This window comes from Silurus aristotelis (assembly GCF_946808225.1).
Source record: "Silurus aristotelis genome assembly, chromosome: 6".
Taxonomy (NCBI): domain Eukaryota; kingdom Metazoa; phylum Chordata; class Actinopteri; order Siluriformes; family Siluridae; genus Silurus; species Silurus aristotelis.
The window spans coordinates 26,766,766-26,787,529 of record NC_139579.1 but is presented as its reverse complement, the minus strand read 5'-3'; the positions used below and the strand labels follow the sequence as shown (position 1 = coordinate 26,787,529).

General features: G+C 37.6%; 1 protein-coding gene across 2 annotated transcripts in view; it reads right to left on the bottom strand.

Moving 5' to 3' along the window:
- The window catches only part of LOC310727808 (leucine-rich repeat and fibronectin type-III domain-containing protein 2), a 144,356-nt gene that overhangs the window by 101,624 nt on the left and 21,968 nt on the right, over positions 1 to 20,764 (bottom strand). The window contains exon 2 of one of the 2 annotated variants that reach the window (XM_083544627.1): positions 1,638 to 1,751. The gene's annotated coding sequence lies outside the window, so the exon portion shown is untranslated. Of the gene's footprint in view, positions 1 to 1,577; positions 1,752 to 20,764 lie in introns of both variants that reach the window. The other variant, XM_083544626.1, reaches the window with a different exon arrangement.

Here is a 20,764-nt window from a genome sequence, read left to right as displayed (position 1 = left end):
GACAGTGTAACGGTAGATAATTTAATTGGAAGACTTCTTACTGGATTCAAACTTATTTGATAATAGCAATAAACTGAATAATTAAATATTTGGAGTTCAAAGTCTTATCAGTTTAAATCTCTGGTTGCGGGAGTATATTCAGCTTCTGAAGATTTATTAGACATTGGAGATTAGGTCATATTCTGTGGAATGGCACAAAACCATGTATCATCTTAATCCCAGGACTGTTTTTTCTGGCATTAATTAAATTATTTATGAGTTACAGTTACCTGAGAAAAAAGAAGTTGTTGATATAGTAATAGAATAGATATAAGTTTCTTTTCGGCTTCTCCCGTTAGGGGTCGCCACAGCGGATCCTCCGCACGTTTGATTTGGCACATGTTTTACGCTGGATGCCCTTCCTAACGCAACCCTCCCCAATTTATCCGGGCTTGGGACCGGCACTAAGAGTGGCTGGGGATGGTTCCCTGACCGGGAATCGAACCCGGGTCGCAGCGGTGGGAGCGCTGCATCTTAACCACTAGACCACCAATAGATATAGTATTCACATTTCTTTGCACATTAGAAATCTAACACTTTTATGTATAGCAATAGCACTAACACTATTTGGATAAGGTAATAGATAACCTTTAATTTTTCTTATCCTGAATGATTATTTATTCATTAGTATTCATAACACCACCAAATTTCACACGTCTCTCCTACCCCAGAGATATAAACAGCACGAGGATGGTTGAAGTTTGTCATCAGCAAATTGTTAACACTGCTTTACTAAGCATTTAACCAAGTGGGTACCAAAACAATTTATTCTTACTAAACAATTTAATTCAGTTTTCTTTAATATAAAGAAATATATACTTTTCAAAGAGGCTAAGCATAGTTTAAAAGCCTTAAGCCAATTGCTTTTGCAATAATGCATACATATTTAAAAAAAAAAAAAAAAAAAAAAGGTTTTGCATATAATGGTGTTCTTGCCAAGGTCTATTTGTACCCTTAATATGCTAGTATGCATTTCACTACACTATATCGGCTTCAGATTTTGGATACTTTGCAACACATTTTATACAGCAGCAATCATCTGAAGAATCACCTGATAAAAAAAAACAAAAAAAACAAAACAAAACACCTCATCAAGGTCACAGAATGGCTTTTCCGAAGAAACTATTAACAAGCTTTCTCAATGAGCCTGCAATGTAAAAGGAAGAAATTATAAGTCCACGTCATCCTATTGTGAGTCGATTCATGTTTACGAAACCTTGAAGGCACTGTATTCCTGCTGAAAGTATACAACATAGACAAGTTATACAGCTATACAAGCACAAGTATCCTTATTCATATAATGCAAGTCTTTGTTTCCAGTTGGCTTGGGCGTATTATTTGGACACAGCATTTGTGATGGGGGATGACAAAATTGGAACTAACTACCGTCTCAAAGGAAACTTGAAGTCACATTTTGACTAGCACTCGGCAACGAAATAACCGGTTAGACGGCAGGCGGCAACGTGGATGCAACAATCCACACTTACAGTACGGTACAAATAGCAGCAGTAAAAATGCGGTATGGTTTGTTTACTGACCTCGCTGCCTCCCTGCTGTGAACAAACAATCAGAGGCGTCACTTTATCTCTTGCTCTGACTCTTTCTTCTTTCCTTTGTATTTCTCCTTCTGCTCTTGGAAGAGCGAGCCAAGGTGACTTCTAGTTTGGCAAACTGACAAGGTTATACTCCACTTCATTGGGTCACTCTTTTACCTGCAAGACAAAATAAAAACATGTAGGATTGGTGTTTACAAAGCTGCAATGCTTAAAACAGAAAACTAATTATTCACATCATTACACATTAAAACCTATGAAAGTACAAATATGCAAACATGGATTCCAGAATTAATTTTCTGAAGGGTTTGCAATTAATAAAGTAATGCTGCAATGTTTTTTTGGACTAATAACACGTGTAGTAATGCAGAATATCCTACATGTTTTTCTCACTCATGTTCTCGTTCTCTCTTTATAACAGTATCATCCATATTGATTCTTCAGAAAAGTCATTTTTCACCATTTCTCCACCCTCAAGGCCTTGGGATTGGTATTATCTAGCTGGGTGATATATATACAGTACATGATTAAATTACTGGTATTATTGTGTCCACTGTGGCCTCACTACTAGTTTGTCATTGGGTACTTTATGAACTCATCTTAAGTATCTTTACTGAAAGAAAAAAAAAAAACTGTTATAGTGAATAACAAAAGTATACAAGAATGCCCAAACTGTCAGGCATAAGAGCATCAAATTGTCAAGAGAGAAAGGCAACATTCATCTAAATAATTGAAAAAACAGCTTTTTTTTTTTTTTTGCAGTTAAATTTAATCAGATGTTCCATAAAAGTAAAAAAAAAAAAAAAAAAAGAAATGAGAAAAACAGAATAAGAAGATAGCAAGCATAAAATTAACCATGTAACAGGTGTTTCTAGTTTAAATAATTTTTCCGCAGTAAATTTGGTGTAATTTAACTACTTGGTCACAATCATTATTTAGCAGCTCATAAAACAGCATTTAAACAAACATATACTATTTACTGGAAAAAAAAAAAGTGTTGTCTTTAAAGGCTGTGCATTGTGAATAAGATACACACTACAGGTATGTAATTACCCAAGTTATGCATACAGACCACCATATAGCTAATTAATATAATAGATTGCTGTCAAGAAGGTTCTGCTTTTCCCTTAAGACCAATAGCAATAACAACACTTGTCCAATTATTAACATGTTGTGCTCTAACTTATGAATGTTGACACTCAGGAAATCAAATGTAATTAAAGACATTGAAGTATTTGAATTATAAATAATTATCGGGCCTATTAGTACAACTCGACAGCATGTTTCTTGTGTCACATGAAGTAGAATGAGTTAAGAGGAGGCTAATTGGAATCACAATACTGATTAGCCTAGATATTAGCAACTTGTTGCTGTATAGTAGTGCAAGTGGTAGTTTTGCGTATGCTTTACATTTTTAGTCTCCTCAGTTTGATATTGTCTGTATAGAATTTCCTTCAGAACTGCAATTTTTCTCCATACTCTCAAATAGGTTGACTGACTAAACTACATTGTCATTGGTGCAAATGTGTGTCTAAAAGGTATCCTGAAAAATTATTTGTGTCTCACCCAGGGTTCCCACCTCATGCCCAGTGCACCCTATATAGACTTTTAATCCATGTGATACTGACCTTGATAAAGACTACTGAAGAGAAACAAATAAATAAAGTACTTATGATAGCTTTTTTTAGTCACTAATAAGAACACTTTTATGGCACTATTTCCGATATTGTATCTATTTCTTAATGGGTGTGTTACATGTTGAACCCATTTCAGGTTTTCTCTACTGTATTTCAAGTTCTTCTCTCATTCTAGGTACTCTCTTGTAATCACTCTTCATCATCATCATTATCGAATAGATTTTTATGTCATCTGCAAATTGGATGCTAGTTGTTAACATTTTTGATAGTTATTAAATTATATTATTGATTAATGAAATGTTATTGATTCTCTTAGTTTTATTGTTTATTTATTGTATGTAGCCATTTTGTTTAGGGATTGGGTGTGAGAGTTAAGCTTAAATTAATTATTAAAATTTTAGTGCAGGATGAAAAAAAAAAACATTGAAAGTTTAAAAAGTAAAAAAAAAAAAAGTTATATATTATATTATTTGGATCATGTCATGTGCTGAATGCATGATTGCTAAAGCAGATGCAAGTGCATTGTGAAAGCATATATTTATAATAGGCTAACAATCCAAATCAGCAGGCAGAGTCAAAAACAAGGGACAGGCAAGGGTTGGGTGGATTGCAAAAAAACAACGAAAAGCAAGAATATGAAATATGAACAGAAATAAGAACTGAGAAACACATGAAACATAAAATATAAACGGCTTGATGATTAACATGTTTAACAGAATGAGTTACACTGTAAAGACTAAACTGAAACATAGTGGTATATACGCAAACATAAATTTATATGAAAAAAGACACTTGAACACATAAACCAATAACTATATAGTGGTGGAGATGTGACATAAATGGGAAAACCTTAAATAACAATAAATAATATTTGTTTTGAGAATGCATGGAAACGCTTAAGAATCCATAGTACTAGCATTAACCACTAACCAGGAAGTGGCTAGCGGCTAATGCTGGCTCTATGGATTCTTTAGCATTTTATGTCCAGCTTCAATAATTTATCTTAAAAGGAGAAAAACCTGACAATTTTACATAGGAGTGAATGAATGAAGGATGAAAGGAATGAAGCTATTTATTATATAAGTATGCTGAAATAAATAGAACGTTAAGTAGATCATATCTTTAGAAACTGAAATATAAAAAACACACATACATACACATCTGAATTACACAAATTTACAAATTTGTGTAAACTATTTAATTAAATGTATCCATTCATTTATTTTTATGTAATCAATTGAATTTGTGCCAACTTAATTAATTACAGAATTTAATACAATAAAAATTGTATTGCATTAATTGCATTTATTCTATTTCATTTTAATAAAATTCGATACGGAAGCCGAGGAGCTTACGAAGGTTGTAACCCGTGCCATTGCCAAGCTCGATATAACTTGGCCAGCTCATTAGCAGAAAATTCTTTTATCTAGTAAATTAGATGAGCGCTTTCTGACACCCATGTCACAACCTCCGCGTCGGGTTCTTCCCTTTTTTCCCGACCTGCACATCGAGGTGTCCAGGTCATGGGTTAAGCCTTTTTTTGGCCTGCCCTTCCACCCCAGTTCTACTGTGTATTCCCAAATTATGGAGCGAAAAGAACATGGTTACGAGGCTGTGCCGCAGGTTGAAGAGACACTTGCCATCTCTCTCCCAGAATCGCCTCCTCACTTAAGACCTACACAATACATCAGTGCTCGTGGGTAAAGCCTATGCTTTGGCAGGTCAAACCGCTGCGTCCCTGCACACCATGGTGGTGTTGCAGGCATATCAGGCTGACCTGCTGCATGAGTTGGATATGGGAGGTGCCCCGGGCAGCCATTTTGATGAGCTTCGGCGTACAGCGGATCGGGCTCAGAGCCACTAAAGACACCGCTAGGGCCATTGGCCGGTCTATGGCTGCACTGGTGTCCACAGAAAGACACCTGTGGCTCACTCTGTCAGATATGTCTGATAGAGACAGGGCCATACTGCTGGATGCCCCACTAACCTCTTCTGGCCTGTTTGGCGACTCTGTAAGCTCGTGGTTGAAAGGTTTCAGGAGAATAAGAAACAGGCGGCGGCGTTCCAGCAGCACCTTCCACGCAACCGCAACCCTCTACCTCCCACCAGGAGGTGCAGAAACGCAGCGATTCGCTCTCCCCCACATAAAGGCATTAGGGTTTCGGCTGAATGCCAGGAAGAGTGTGCTTTCTCCATTACAGAGAACCACCTATCTTGGTGTCATATGGGATTTGACTATTTTGCGCGCGCAGCTTACCGCATTGTGGCTATCCTTATGGCTGTCAGGAAGGTCAGAGAAGAGCAGCCTCTCACTGTCAAGCAGTTCCAGAAACTGATGAGGCTTATGGCAGCTGCGTCCAGTGTGATTCCATTTGGCCTGCTGTACATGAGACCCCTTCAGTGGTGGGTCAGGAAAGGCGTACAGATGTAGCCTCGGCCACATCTGAACCATGGCGTCCAGCCCCAGTGGGGCTTGGGTAAGAGAAAGAGAACCAGAGGGGACAGTGCAAAGTCTCCCGAATTGCAAACAGATGGGCTCTGTAATATCTCTGCAATATCTGCTCCACCACCTCGGAGTGGAGCCTCCATTACCCGGGCTCGGCCCTTGCCTCGAAAGGGCGTCTGCTCTCCAATTCAACTGGCCCGGGATGTAAACTGCTTTCAATGAGAGGACTTTCCCCTGAAACATAGGAGGATCTACCATGCCAGCCTCTACAGAGGGCGAGATTGTAGACCCCCCTTGCGGTTGATGTATGAGACCACCGATGTGGCGAACTTAAAGGTCTCGGAGAAAGTGTTGTAGTGCGAGAAACACAGCCATAATCTCTAGGCAGTTTATGTGCCATGAACGATGTAGCTCGTTCCACCGACCTTGGGTGGAGCGGCCACTCCTTTGGCTTTTGGCCGAGGTGGCCCTTAGGTACCTGTCGGTAAAAACTGCCCTTCTTTTGGCGATATCCTACCTTAAGAGGGTCGGGGACCTACAGGCTCTGTTTTCTCCTGGCATGGCCGGTGCCTTTCTCTACCCTAAACCTGGGTATGTGCCTAAGGTGCCTATGGCTCCCTCACGACCTGTCGTTTTGCAGGCATTCTGCCCTTTTCCTTTCCTAGCACCAGACCAGGAAAAGCAAAATAGACTGTGTCCAGTGAGAGCACTAGATACATATCTCCACAGGACGAGTCCATGGACAAAAGTAGGAGCAGCTGTTTGTCTGGTATGGCCCAAATAGAAAGGTTTCCCTGCCAATAAGCAGACTCTTAGCAGATGGATATTGGATGCCATTACCACATATTATGAGTCCTCTGGTCTTCCCACTCCTTTCAGAGTCGAAACTCATTCAACCCGGAGGATGGCAGCCTCTACGGCCTGGTCTGCGGGGTTTCCCCTACAAGACATATGCAACGCTGCAGGCTGGTCCACCCCTTTGACCTTCATCACATACAACCTCGATGTCAGAGCCACTCCTGGCTCCTCTGGTGGTGCTTAGACACACTAGGCAGGGATTGGTTAGTATGGTGTGATTGGACACTCATCCCCAAAGCATTTCAATGCAGTTCCTGAAAGGAACGTCTCTAGGTTATGTATGTAACCCTAGTTCCCTGAGGGAACAAAACGCTGCATCAACAGGCTATACTCCCTGCATCCCTGCGGCACTTACCTTCGCTTTTAACAGAAGCTAATGTCGCTACCAATGCTCAGCCATTCTGTAGCTTCCAGGTTTACGCGATGTTGCCCACCGATGATGTCACGACTTGCCTATTGGCCGGATTTGAATGTGATTCAGAGCGTGGACAACACGAGGCGTTCCCAAAGCGTTTCGACGCAGTGTCTCATTCCCTCAGGGAACTAGGGTTATATATGTAACCAAGAGACATTTTTCAGACTCTATAAAAACAGAATGTTGTTTTTTCCTTTATTTTTTCTGCACAATTTGTATACTAAAGAGAGTGTATGAGTAAAAATCTACAGAAATCATCAGTTTCTAAAATGCTCAAACCAGGACACCTGGCACCAACAACTGCACCAAGGTCACAGTGAACACACTTTCCTTTCATTCTAATGTTTGGTGTAAACATTAACTAGAGCTCGACTTGAATCAACATTTTTTGCAACAAATGTTGATACAGATAATAAGTAAAATATAACATGCAAGGAACACAACTGCCCACTACTGCTACTACTACCACCACTGCTACTGGTATTATCACTCCTGCTACTACTACTACTACTACCACCACCACCACTGCAACTACTACGATCTACTGCTTTATAACTACAACTACCACTACTACTACTACTACTACTACATTCACATTTACGGCATTTAGCAGACGGCCTAATCCAGAGCAATGAACAGAAGTGCTTTGGAGTCTCTGTCAATAAATAAACTACTACTACTACTACTACTACTACTACTACTACTAATAATAATAATAATAATAATAATAATAATACCCGTGGGCTCACCACCTGCAGGAGGGACCGTAAGGGACGGTGCTGTGAGGATTGGGCAGCAGTTGAAGGCGGGGGCCTGCTTAGACTGCTGCCCCCGCGACCCGAATTACGGATAAGCGGGAGAAGATGATGATGATGATGATAATAATAATAATAATAGTAATAATAATAATTAAACATTGTCACAGGAAGTATTTTTGTATACTGTAGACAGTAATAGAGGGCAAAAAAAATAGTCTAGGCTCAAACACCTCATGTATCTTAATAATCACATTACTTTGTAAATACGGCAATGTAAGCAAAAAATGGAAAGTGGAAAGGCTTTGGCTAAAATGCTGACAGGGCTGTCTCTGATAATAACCACCTATACAAATGGCAGGTATATAATATTCTAAATAATAGCTATTTAAGAATGAATAATGGCTGAATTATATTCCAGGAAAATTGTGAAAATTTGCAAAAAATGGGCTTCAATGACAGCAATTTTCTCCCAGCCTAGCCCACCACTGCAAAAACTTTACAATTTTGCAAGCTTAAAAAGATACAATACTGGGGAATCAAGAGACAAAAAAGGCTGATGCACTAAATTGGCATGTATGTAAAGCATTATGGATAAGTTGTGCCTCCACACATGTTTGATAAAAGGGCATGTCATTTCTGATATTGATTGAATGTGATTGGATTCTTATCTCCCTAAAAACTACAGGCACTGTCAAAATAAACTCAATTTATTTATCAATATTAAATATAAAAAATTCTTTCAGAGCATAATTTGCCTGCACAATTTTAAGCAATCTTCGTACCAAGAATAGAAAAAATAAACATCGTGAAGCACCTGACCTAGTTTATTTGAAACCTTTACTTTCTCAAAGGCAACCCTGATCTTTGCAACCAACTTTTCATTCTTCCAACCTACTGTATGTTTTGAAAATAATCCAAAGGATCTACGCATACAATAATATTACTTTCTACATACCACACTTAATGCTTAATTGCTTATTTATAATTAGTCAATAGACGTTAATTGAGTTTCTATTAGAGTAGCTTTGACAGCTTTGGCTGTAAATCTAATCACAGGATTATATCAAAGCCCCTGTTGTAAGATGTTAACAGCTCATGAGTTGGGACTTGTATAACACTCCATAATAATAATAATAATCATAATCATAATCATAATCTATAACTAATATGTATAGCTTAACATCTATTTGAGATAAATACTTTTTAAAAACATTAACCCCTTATATAGTAATGTTTTTTATAAGAAGACATTTATTAAACAACTCTAGAACTAGTCTCCAGCATCAGTGCTTTGTGACAGTTAACAGACATTAAGTTTTTGGCCACAGGATAGATTTCATGCCAGACCAAATTTATTCCAGTTTCTTTGAAACATCGCCAGATTTGTTTTATTTTTCTTATTAATTATATAACAGAGAAAAAAGAAAAAATGTCGGCCAGGAATGACATTGAACATAACTAAACTACAGTTTTGAAATTTAGTTGTGATAGAAAAACGAAAAAAAAAAAATAGACCCATGATTATTATTAGAATGCAGTCAACTTTTGTGGTACTGTAGCTCAGTGGTTAAGGAATTTCATCTTGCATCAGAAAGTGAAAAATTCTAATGCCAGCACCACCAAGCTCCCAATAATGGGTCCTTGAGCAAGGCCTTTAACACTTAACCTGTTAGCCTTCTCCACAGATTTTGGGATTTACAGCTAAAAATGCCCTACCTAATTTTAAATGGTAACAGTTTAAATGTAAGTGCTTACACAAATTCAGCAAATACATTCATTATACGTTTTTCTTTGAAAAACAGTGATCTGAAATCACTGCTTGAGGCTTAGACCTTTAGAATGATGTATACGTAGTTAGTCATATTTACTCTTGTTTCTTTAATCTATTGCTAAAAATTAACACCTGAGAACAATGAGATATTGGTTGCGCTGGTGCGGCACTAAAGACTAAGAGGTTATGTTGCTATGGATAAGAGTGAGCAGCTTCAGATTCTTTGCTGTTCACATTACTGAGAATCTCTAGTCTCATAACAATACACAACTGATTAGGAAATCATGTCAGCATCTGCCCTTCTTAATAAGGCTGAGGACATTTGGCATGCCAAGCTAGGTGTGCTATTGAGGGCATGCTCACCAGCTCTATCATAGTCAGTTTTGGAAGCTGCACAGCAAATGATCGTAAGGTTCTACAGATGATGTGAGAGTTCCCAAAGCCATCACTGGAACGGCCTCACCAACACTGGAGAGTCTCTACCAAGCTGGAGCATCAGGAGAGCAATCAAATATAACGAAAGACAATAGTCACCCTCAGCACAGCCTTTTCACGTTTCTGGCAAACGGCAGATGCTACAAGTGTTAAAGCCAGAATATGCAAAGCTGTTTTTGCTCAGAAGCTATCAGGCTTGTGAATGACACCCATCCACTGACATTTTCCATAACTGCAGACACAGATTACTTTTTGACCCTTAAAGGTATCTACTACTTTCATCTTTCCTACACACAAACATACACACAATACAAATATTAACAATGATTACAAACTAGCTCTGCATTTTTTGCACACATGCACATCTTTATAACAGGAATACCAACATGGACCCAATCAACTTCTGCAGGACATTGCACATGCCTTTACATGATGTTACATTGCACACGGGACAATTTATACATGCACATACTTCAGTTTCTTGCATTAGCATTAGCATGTACATTTGTTTTCCTTTGTACCTTTGTGCTTTTCAAATGTATGTATGGTGTCTCTTTTTTGTTTCCGTTATAGCCTAAATTTGTGTCATAGGCTGCTTGGAAGTTTCACACAGTAAAAATGTCCTTGTTTGGTGCAACAGATTGGTTCATGGTTCAACTTTAATTTACTTTTCACTCCTGATGAGTGATATTTCTGGACAAATTTAGCACAATTCAATTAATGTTTGTAAGATTTTTCGGTGCCATTTCTTCTCATTTGTTATGATCTACGAGTTTGCATGGCAACAAAATGCTCCATTAGGCCATGAAATAATGGTGTAAAAATAGCATTGTTTCCTCAGGGACAGCTTTTGGCTAGTGCAGGTCAATACTAAACTGTTATTCAATCCTCTCCTCAGTGCTCTGTACATCTTTGCTGATAATACTTTATGTCAGTCACCAACAGAAAATCTGGCTAAAAGGTCAAGCAAGGCCAGAAACTTATCCACTTGAGCCTAAGACAGTATGTGTCAGTGTAGATCGACTGGAAAGCTCCAAAGTACACAACCTCCCAGCTATATCACTTGTCAATTTCATTCTACACAAGTCAAGGTGAACAGAGACTTCTTGAGGATACCACAGTGGCATTCAGCATGTGACCTTTTTATCTTTACATGATTCAGGACACCCTTTTTTTGTCTGCTGCTCAACTGTTGATTGTACAATACATGGACAAAAGTATTAATATACAGTGAGGAAAATAAGTATTTGAACACCCTGCTATTTTGCAAGTTCTTCCACTTAGAAATCATGGAGGGGTCTGAAATTGTCATCGTAGGTGCATGTACACTGTGAGAGACATAATCTAAAAAAAAATATTCAGAAATCACAATGTATGATTTTTTAACTATTTATTTGTATGATACAGCTGCAAATAAGTATTTGAACACCTGAGTAAGTCAATGTTAATATTTGGTACAGTAGCCTTTGTTTGCAATTATAGAGGTCAAACGTTTCCTGTAGTTTTTCACCAGGTTTGCACACACTGCAGGAGGGATTTTGGCCCACTCCTCCACACAGATCTTCTCTAGATCAGTCAGGTTTCTGGCCTGTCGCTGAGAAACACGGAGTTTGAGCTTCCTCCAAAGATTCTCTATTGGGTTTAGGTCTGGAGACTGGCTAGGCCACATCAGAACCTTGATATGCTTCTTACAGAGCCACTCCTTGGTTATCCTGGCTGTGTGCTTCTGGTCATTGTCATGTTGGAAGACCCAGCCTCGACCCATCTTTAATGCTCTAACTGAGGGAGGGAGGTTGTTCCCCAAAATCTTACAATACATGGCCCCGGTCATCCTCTCCTTAATACAGTGCAGTCGCCCTGTCCCATGTGCAGAAAAACACCCCCAAAGCATGATGCTACCACCCCGATGCTTCACAGTAGGGATGGTGTTCTTGGGATGGTACTCATTATTCTTCTTTCTCCAAACACGTTTAGTGGAATTATGACCCAAAAGTTCTATTTTGGTCTCATCTGACCACATGACTTTCTCCCATGACTCCTCTGGATCATCCAAATGGTCATTGGCAAACTTAAGATGTGCCTGGACATGTGCTGGTTTAAGCAGGGGAACCTTCCGTGCCATGCATGGTTTCAAACCATGACGTCTTAGTGTATTACCAACAGTAACCTTGGAAACGGTGGTCCCAGCTCTTTTCAGGTCATTGACCAGCTCCTCCCATGTAGTTCTGGGCTGATTTCTCACCTTCCTTAGGATCATTGAGACCCCACGAGGTGAGATCTTGCATGGAGCCCCAGTCCGAGGGAGATTGACAGTTATGTTTAGCTTCTTCCATTTTCTAATAATTGCTTCAACAGTGGACCTTTTTTCACCAAGCTGCTTGGCAATTTCCCTGTAGCCCTTTTCAGCCTTGTGGAGGTGTAAAATTTTTGTCTCTAGTGTCTTTGGACAGCTCTTTGGTCTTGGCCATGTTAGTAGTTGGATTCTTACTGATTGTATGGGGTGGACAGGTGTCTTTATGCAGCTAACGACCTCAAACAGGTGCATCTAATTTAGGATAATAAATGTAGTGGAGGTGGACATTTTAAAGGCAGACTAACCGGTCTTTGAGGGTCAGAATTCTAGCTGATAAACAGGTGTTCAAATACTTATTTGCAGCTGTATCATACAAATAAATATTTTAAAAATCATATATTGTGATTTCTGAAATTTTTTTTTTTTTTTTGATTATGTCTCTCACAGTGGACATGCACCTACGATGACAATTTCAGACCCCTCCATGATTTCTAAGTGGGAGAACTTGCAAAATATCAGGGTGTTCAAATACTTATTTTCCTCACTGTATGTGGTTCTTCTCCAAACTGTTACCATTGAGATGGAGGCACACAATTGTACAGTATGTCTTTAAATGCCGTATTATAAAAGTTTGCATTCATTTAAACTTGGAAACACAAACCTGTTCCACCATGGCAATGCCTCTGTGCACAAAGCGAGCTCCATGAAGATCTGGTTTACCAATTTTGGAGAGGAAAATCTTGTATGGCCTGCTATACTAACACTGCACCCCAGGTCTCCTCACCTACATCAGTACCTGCATTTACTAACACCCCTGTGGCTGATGAACACAAATGTCCAAAAACACACTCCAAAATCTAGTGGCACAGCTTCCCTAAAGAGTGGAGGGAATTATAAGAGAAAATTAGAACTAAATATGGAATGTGATACCCAAAATGCACATACCATACTTATTAACAGGTGTCTGCAAACTTTTGGCAATATAGTATATACGGGTGTGGAATTATGGGAAATTTGGATGCTTCTACAACCTTTTGTTAAAAGATATTCATAGTTCTGCATAGCAAAAGTACATGATATTGGCAGAGAGATCAAATTTATGTAAAAACATAAAACAAACAAAATCTGACTATTCAAGTCAGACATTTGTAGAAACAATATTCAAGAGTTCCAACAAGTGAACATAGTGCTTCTGAGGAGGCTGAAATAAAAGCATATTCATCAGCATATCAATATATGTCTGCAGTTTGTGCACATTATGATCTAAAGGCATTGTTCAGCATTCAAAGTACAAGACTGGTGCTGTGGCATCTGAATCATTATTAAAGCCTTAATTATGCTGAGATTTAGGATGACTGGCATTGTGGCATCTCCACTTTAAGCATGTGATATAAATTCACATAAGCCAGCTCATTTAAAAAGAAGAATATGAGGCAGGATTAGCAGCTTTACATCAGTTTACACTGATATGCAATTCAATTGAATCTGTCAGATTTGTTCAGAGTCCTAATGGTTTTGTGTGATATACTGGGCTTACTGCTTTATTATCACCAGGATCATTTTGCTAAGGAAGCCCTGAACCGCAATAAAGATGAAGTGCTAGGCGACTATTTTGACACAATATCTCATCATTTTGACTTATTACCTCATTTATTTTAATTATTGTCTCATTATTTCGACAGATTATTTTGATTTAGAACAATTAAATTGACAAATTCCCTAATGGCCATAGAGCATTTCGACAGTATTGAATTTGAAGGGCCGTATCTGAACTCTTTAAGCAAATTACCAATTGTAAAGTCATAAATGATAGACAGCTGTCATAAATGTGTCAAATTAATTCTAATTACATAACATATGGATTATTTAGTATCTGGGAAAGAGCATATGGAACAGTTACTGGTCTGAGGATGTTGCATTATTATCATTTTTTTTATTCCTAGTAAAAAAAAATCTAAATGTGATCAAAATCTCACAATAACAAATATGACCAATGTCTTAAAATGCACAATATTTCGAATCTAACACCACTTACCTGGAAGTAAAAGTAAATTATTGGTCATTTATGGTAAGAAATGTCCACTCTGGAGCTATTGAGTTTGGTTCTTGTCAAGGTTTCTTCCTCATACCATCTAAGGGAGTTTTTCCTTGCCACAGTCGCCCCAGGCTTTCTAATTCTGACATTCTGTAAAGCGGCTTTGAGACAATGTACATTGTTAAAAGTGCTAAAGAAATAAAATTGAATTGAATTGGACTAAATTGAAAGAACATGGGGCGGTTAGGGGCAGGGCAGGGCAGGGCAGGGATGTTCTGTAATAAGTTTCTAAAGATTTTGTGCAGGGTATAAATTTGTAAGAAGAAGACATGGGTCAGACTCTCATTCCTTCTCTCTTTGTTCCTTTTGAAAAGCACACAGTGATTCAAACAAACCTTTTATTGGAAAGCAGAAATGTTGGACAAAGACACTGATGAATTAATTGCTGCTGGTTGATTAGCTATTTTACACGTGTTGTTCAATAGCACCAGAAAATCATAGACCTAGAAGTCCAAAAATAAGATGGCAAAAAAACTACAAATTAGGTGTATTTTTAAATCTTTTTTTGAACATCATTTGTTTTACACACTCAAAATAAACAAACAAAAACTAAACAAAAAGAATTATAAGACGTATTGATAGAATATAGATTAAAATTTTGTATAGAATAAAATTGTGTTAATGAATTGTGGGGAGTTAAAAATAAGTTCATTTATTTATTGTCATTAAGTGTCAAAAGTAAAAGTAGCGATTTATTTTAGTCATCTTGTTTTGATTATCAGTATCTACAGGTGGCTGAGACCAAAAAAGATACCACACTATTTAGAAGATACCACAGCTTACTGGCACACATACAGTACAGACCAAAAGTTTGGACACACCTTCTCATTCAAAGAGTTTTCTTTATTTTCATAACTATGAAAATTGTAGAGTCACACTGAAGGCATCAAAACTATGAATTAACACATGTGGAATTATATATGGAATTATATACATAACAAAAAAGTGTGAAACAACTGAAAATATGTCATATTGTAGGTTCTTCAAAGTAGCCACCTTTTGCTTAGATTACTGCTTTGCACACTCTTGGCATTCTCTTAATGCCTACTTTGAAGAACCTACAATATGACATATTTTCAGTTTACTTTTTTGTTATGTATATAATTCCACATGTGTTAATTCATAGTTTTGATGCCTTTAGTGTGACTCTACAATTTTCATAGTCATAAAAATAAAAAAAACTCTTTGAATAAGCAGGTGTGTCCAAACATTTGGTCTGTACTGTATACATCATATATATAACCTTTTGGTCTGTACTGTATATATAATATATATACAGTACAGACCAAAAGTTTGGACACACAAGGTGTGTCCAAACTTTTGTTCTGTACTGTATATCTCCATTCACTCTCTTTGCCAGTGCCTTGTCTACGATGCAGAAATGAATGAACCTGTCAATCATTAAATCAAGTATTTTAATCAAAATTTCTAAAACGTGCTGAAATGTGAATAACGGATATTTGAAAGTGTGTAATATTTTGATATTTCAGCCAAAGCAGTTTTCTCCTACTACAGAGTGATAAGTAACGATTCACATGCACTTTGCCGTGCACCTTGCTCGTCATTTCCCGTTTTCACGCTACACACTTTGGCTGCTTTCCCTCTATAAATTAATAAATTCATTAGTTAATAAATAAATAAAAACATTCCACTAGTTGTTCTTAACAAGAATCTTAGACAGATGGATCGATGGACATCCCAAAAGCAATATGGTTCCACCAGTCATTGGCAGAAGCATAAATTGTGGCAAGGCTCTCATAAACATAGACAACACTTGCATTTTGCCTCCTACACCTCCTCATGAATCCAGCAAATTCTAAATAAAGACTTGACACAAACCATAATTACCATGACCTTCCTTGGCAGAGCTTATGTATGTAAATCAGTGCCAGAATGATGTTTTTAGTGGACACATCCTTTGTATAAAATGTTATTCCTATAGCATCTCAGCACCTAAACCTACTTTACAATCTAATCATTTATTTAAGAAATGCTAGAAAGCTTATTTGCAGAAAGAAATGCATGTAAGCTTCTTTAGGATGCCTTATGGTCGAGGATGTGATGTACCACATGCCTTCTACATTTCTGGCAGGTAGTCAAGACAAGATGTCTTCATAATCACACAGCCCCCACACATCATTCACTGAGCAAAGCAGTGCAAAGCTCATTCAAACAGCAGGCATGGCTTTTTCTCCCCTTTAAGGATGGATCACACTAAACACATATATGCCTTATACTTATTCACCCTCATTAGGTCTCGTTACCCTCACAGGTAAATACGGAAGATGAAAGCTTAAAATCCAGACTTCTTTGCAGCCTGTCAAACATATTTCGCACCATTTTTTTCCACACAAATTAAAAAGTACTATATTTTAGGATTTGCCTTTTTTGATTGTTTGAAAGATTCGTACATTGAGTTTGGGATAATAATCCAAATAAGATAAGGCAATGTACAACATGTCTTCTAATTTATATTCTTATCGTTATTATTAGATGATGTGGACAAAAATGTGTAGTCAACTGAAATCCAATGAATTCAACAGAATGTTATAATATAATTTAAAGAATTCTATAGATTGAAGTAGTTTTATTTCCTATTTGGCACATTGGATCTACTTCAATGCACATTATCATTACCTATCGCTTTCCAAATCCAATCTGGTAGGGCACGGATTCCTTTCTGCACGTTATCATCACCAATGGCTTCCCAAAGGTTTTCTGATTCTCGGATATGTCCTGGCAAAAGGATAGTGTACAGCTTCAGCTGTGTCTGTAACACAGGCAGATTTAATTAACCTATTCCTGTGAGCACAGTTATTACACTTTGCAACAGAAGTAAATTCATTTTAGTTACTTTACTAGGACATAATCAAGTTTGATAGTTCTTGGGAAGATTATATTAGCCTAGCTAGGCATACTGCATGTACATTTTTTTAAACAGATTCAAGTTAGGATTAGTGTACAGAAAACCTTTATTACCATATCGAAAATATCCAAAAAAGTAGAGCAGACAAGGGTCTAAACACAATCATGTAAAAGTCAGTAATAACGGCAAAACTTTTTGACATCTAATAAGGCAATGAAGTGAAACAATGCCCAGGACCTGAATCTAGGAGATTGGCAATACTTCACATTGAGAAGCTAAACCAAAAATGTTTTTATACTGCCAGACTGAAGCCAGCAGCCATGATCAACTGAACTGTTGTAACCTTAAAAAAGGTGTCACCAAAATTGCTACCAAAAAAATTAGGACTAGACAATTACATTTCTGTAAACATAACATAGCAATAACCTTAGCAGAGATTAGAATTAGTCACAGGTATGTGCTTGGTCAAGTGAATCAAAAAACATTAAGCATTCACTTGATTACCGTATTTTCCGGACCATAAGCCGTTAGTTTTTTCCCACGCTTTGAACCCTGCGGCTTAAACAATGAAGCGGCTAATTTATGTATTTTTCCTGGGTTTTTCCTGGTTTTACATGCTTCAAGCCAAAAAACTGAGAGACATAACATTAGACCAATGAAATTGCCGAATGGGTTTAGGTGAACCAATGAAACTCTTTATAATAAATCAGATGCGCTCCAACTGAATCGGGCCGCACCCCATCATAAATATGGATGAGGTTCCTCTGACATTTGACCTGCCGCTCACTCGGACTGTCTACAGGAAATGCGAATCATTCGTCACGCTGAAAACAACCCGGGCATGAAAAAACGCATTTCACCTGTGTTCTGAGCTGCACGGCATCGAGAGAAAAGATTCACAGATGATGATTTTTAAACGCACGACGATGCCAAAAAAAAAATCAATTGTTGTGAAAGGAAGGAGGAAGACAGTGAACAATGTCTTTCTTGGTAGGCTACTGTTTAGATACAGGCCTTGTTACAGACACTGTCTTTTGTTAAAGCCGATGTAAAGTTCATTAGTTAATGCAAATTCATTTTAACAGCACAAATTTTATTAACGCGCAAATGATGCAGCGCGCACTTCTGACCATTTTAATTTTTAAATATATAAGAGGCGAAATTAAAACCTTCAACCATTTAACTAATGATAATCATACATTTGAATAAAGCATCCATATTTCTCTATATGTTGATCAATATGGCCATGTTGATTAGAGAAATCTTGAAAAGTTTTAATTTAAGGTACATTTAAAACAGATAAAAATGTGCAAATAATCAAAACTGATGAGAATCGTGCGATTAATCTTGATTAAATAATTTAACAAATAATAGCCCTAATATATGTACCAACCTTTAGTTACTAAAAAAAGAGCACAGCAGTAATCACAATACAGACCCACAAACAATTTAATATTTTCCCTCATTTCCCAAGCCATGACTTATAATGCACTCTGTCATTTAGTGAAAGACCTGTTGTTCTATCTAAAACAGAGTCAAACCTCTTTGCAGCTTTTATGCCTGACTACCATTTGTATGAAATCGAAATGTAATGGAATGTATTTTTTAATATTTTAATGTTCCATATGTCATATTACAGTATTACCCGCTAGCTATTACAACAGAAAAAGACTTGACTTGTCTTAGTTTAATGACTTAACACAAGCCATGGCCGTCGGCTCCCTGTGTAACTCACTTCGTCCTTAATACAATTTTGCCGAAAGTATGTAATGCAAATCATTAAGTGCTGTATTAGCGAGTCAGCATGTTCCACTTTCACAATACAAACGATTAATATTGAATAAAAGAAAAAAAGCTAGCAATGAGGGCTTATTCTTTTTTTTTTTTATTATAAATTCATAGTGCCATAAAGGAAAGTAAAAAGGAAGCAGTGCTAAATTCACATACACTATATAGACAAAAGTACTGGGACAACTGATTTTTCCAGCTATATGAAGCTCTTTCCCAAACTGGTACCACAAAATTGGACACCCACAATTGTATAGGAAGTCTTTAGATGCAGTAGGATAAAAATTTTCCTTCACTTAAACTAGGACACCCAAACCAATTCCAGCATGACAATGGTCCTGTGCACAAAGCCAGCTCGACAAGGATATGATTTACATGGGTTAGAGTGGAAGATCTTGAGTTGCCTACTACACAGCTCTTACCTCAACCCAATTGAGCGCCTGTACATCAGGCCTCCACACCCTACATCAGTACCTGACTTTACTAATACTTTACATATATGACTGAATGAGCTCAAATCTCCACAAGTACACTCCAAAATGTAGTAAAATATCTTCCCAGAAGAGTGGAGGGTATTGTACCAGCAAATGGGAATTTAATGTTGAATAGGATGTTCAAAAGGCACATCTTTTTATGGCCGGATGTGTTTAAATTTTTGTCCATTCAAGGTACATCGAAAGGTTTTGATACATGGCACTCAAACTATATAGCAACAAATACTCCTTAGGGGCAGTTTTTCTATGCACATCATGTGGCATTGCAAAGTCATTTGTATTTTCTGTCATTTTTTGTCATTGATTTTCTTCCTAATTATCCTCCAATTCACAGCCACAAGTTAGTTAAGATGTAATATACTGTAGGAGTATACAACCTTACAATAAACCAATGCAAATAACCAGGTGATAGATTAATAAATAAACAAATAAATAAACACACACCATTGTCTACTTTAAAAGCATTTGTATGTGAAAAGTCATAGCTAATAAGCATAACAGCTTATGTAATCATTTTGATTAAACAATACAACACTCCTGCTTCCTAACTATCCACCCACAGGCACCTGTAAATCACTCCAGTCTTTTAGAGATACTGCCCACATGCAACCATTCTAATACTCAGAGGTAAATAACAACTTGTGTATTTGTAAAGATGATGGGCAAACTTTTTTAGCAACTATTTGAATGTAAGCAAGACTAAATCATCAAGACAGCGTTCCAGATCAGTACAAAAGCAATGCCTGCATAAAAGCCGCAAGTCATGTGCCTTTCGCTAATTAATCTGATTTTGAGCTTTGCTCTGCTGACAGCCCTGCAGCGAGATCTATCTTCTAATAGACCTCAGAGCAAGGATTTGTTTCGAGCCATCTTTGCCATGTCTGACAACTTTATAGCAAGTCACATTCACCATATCTTCATGACAACCTGCTGCCCTGCCTCACTTTTACTCATCACCAGAGAACTCTGGTGCGGAAATTTAAGGCTAACCAGGTCATTAGCAAGCCACTGAATGTAGAATCCTAGTGGCAAGGAACCTCTAATCCATGCCTTTAAATCCCCCAGCTTGTCCCCTCCTCCCACTCAAGTCTTTCTTCCATGCTCTAGTATTCTTATTAGACATCTCTATTCACTATAGATGTCTTGTTTTTCAAATATGATTCCCCCCTACTTTTTGGCTTCTCCAAATAGAGCTAAGCCAAGCAACTACAAAAGCAGAGGCAATCTTTTTAAGGACTGTAAAGTGCTCTCATAACGTTTCATTAAATTATCTCTATTCAGCAGTCATGGTTGGTGAGAACACTTCTCACATTGAC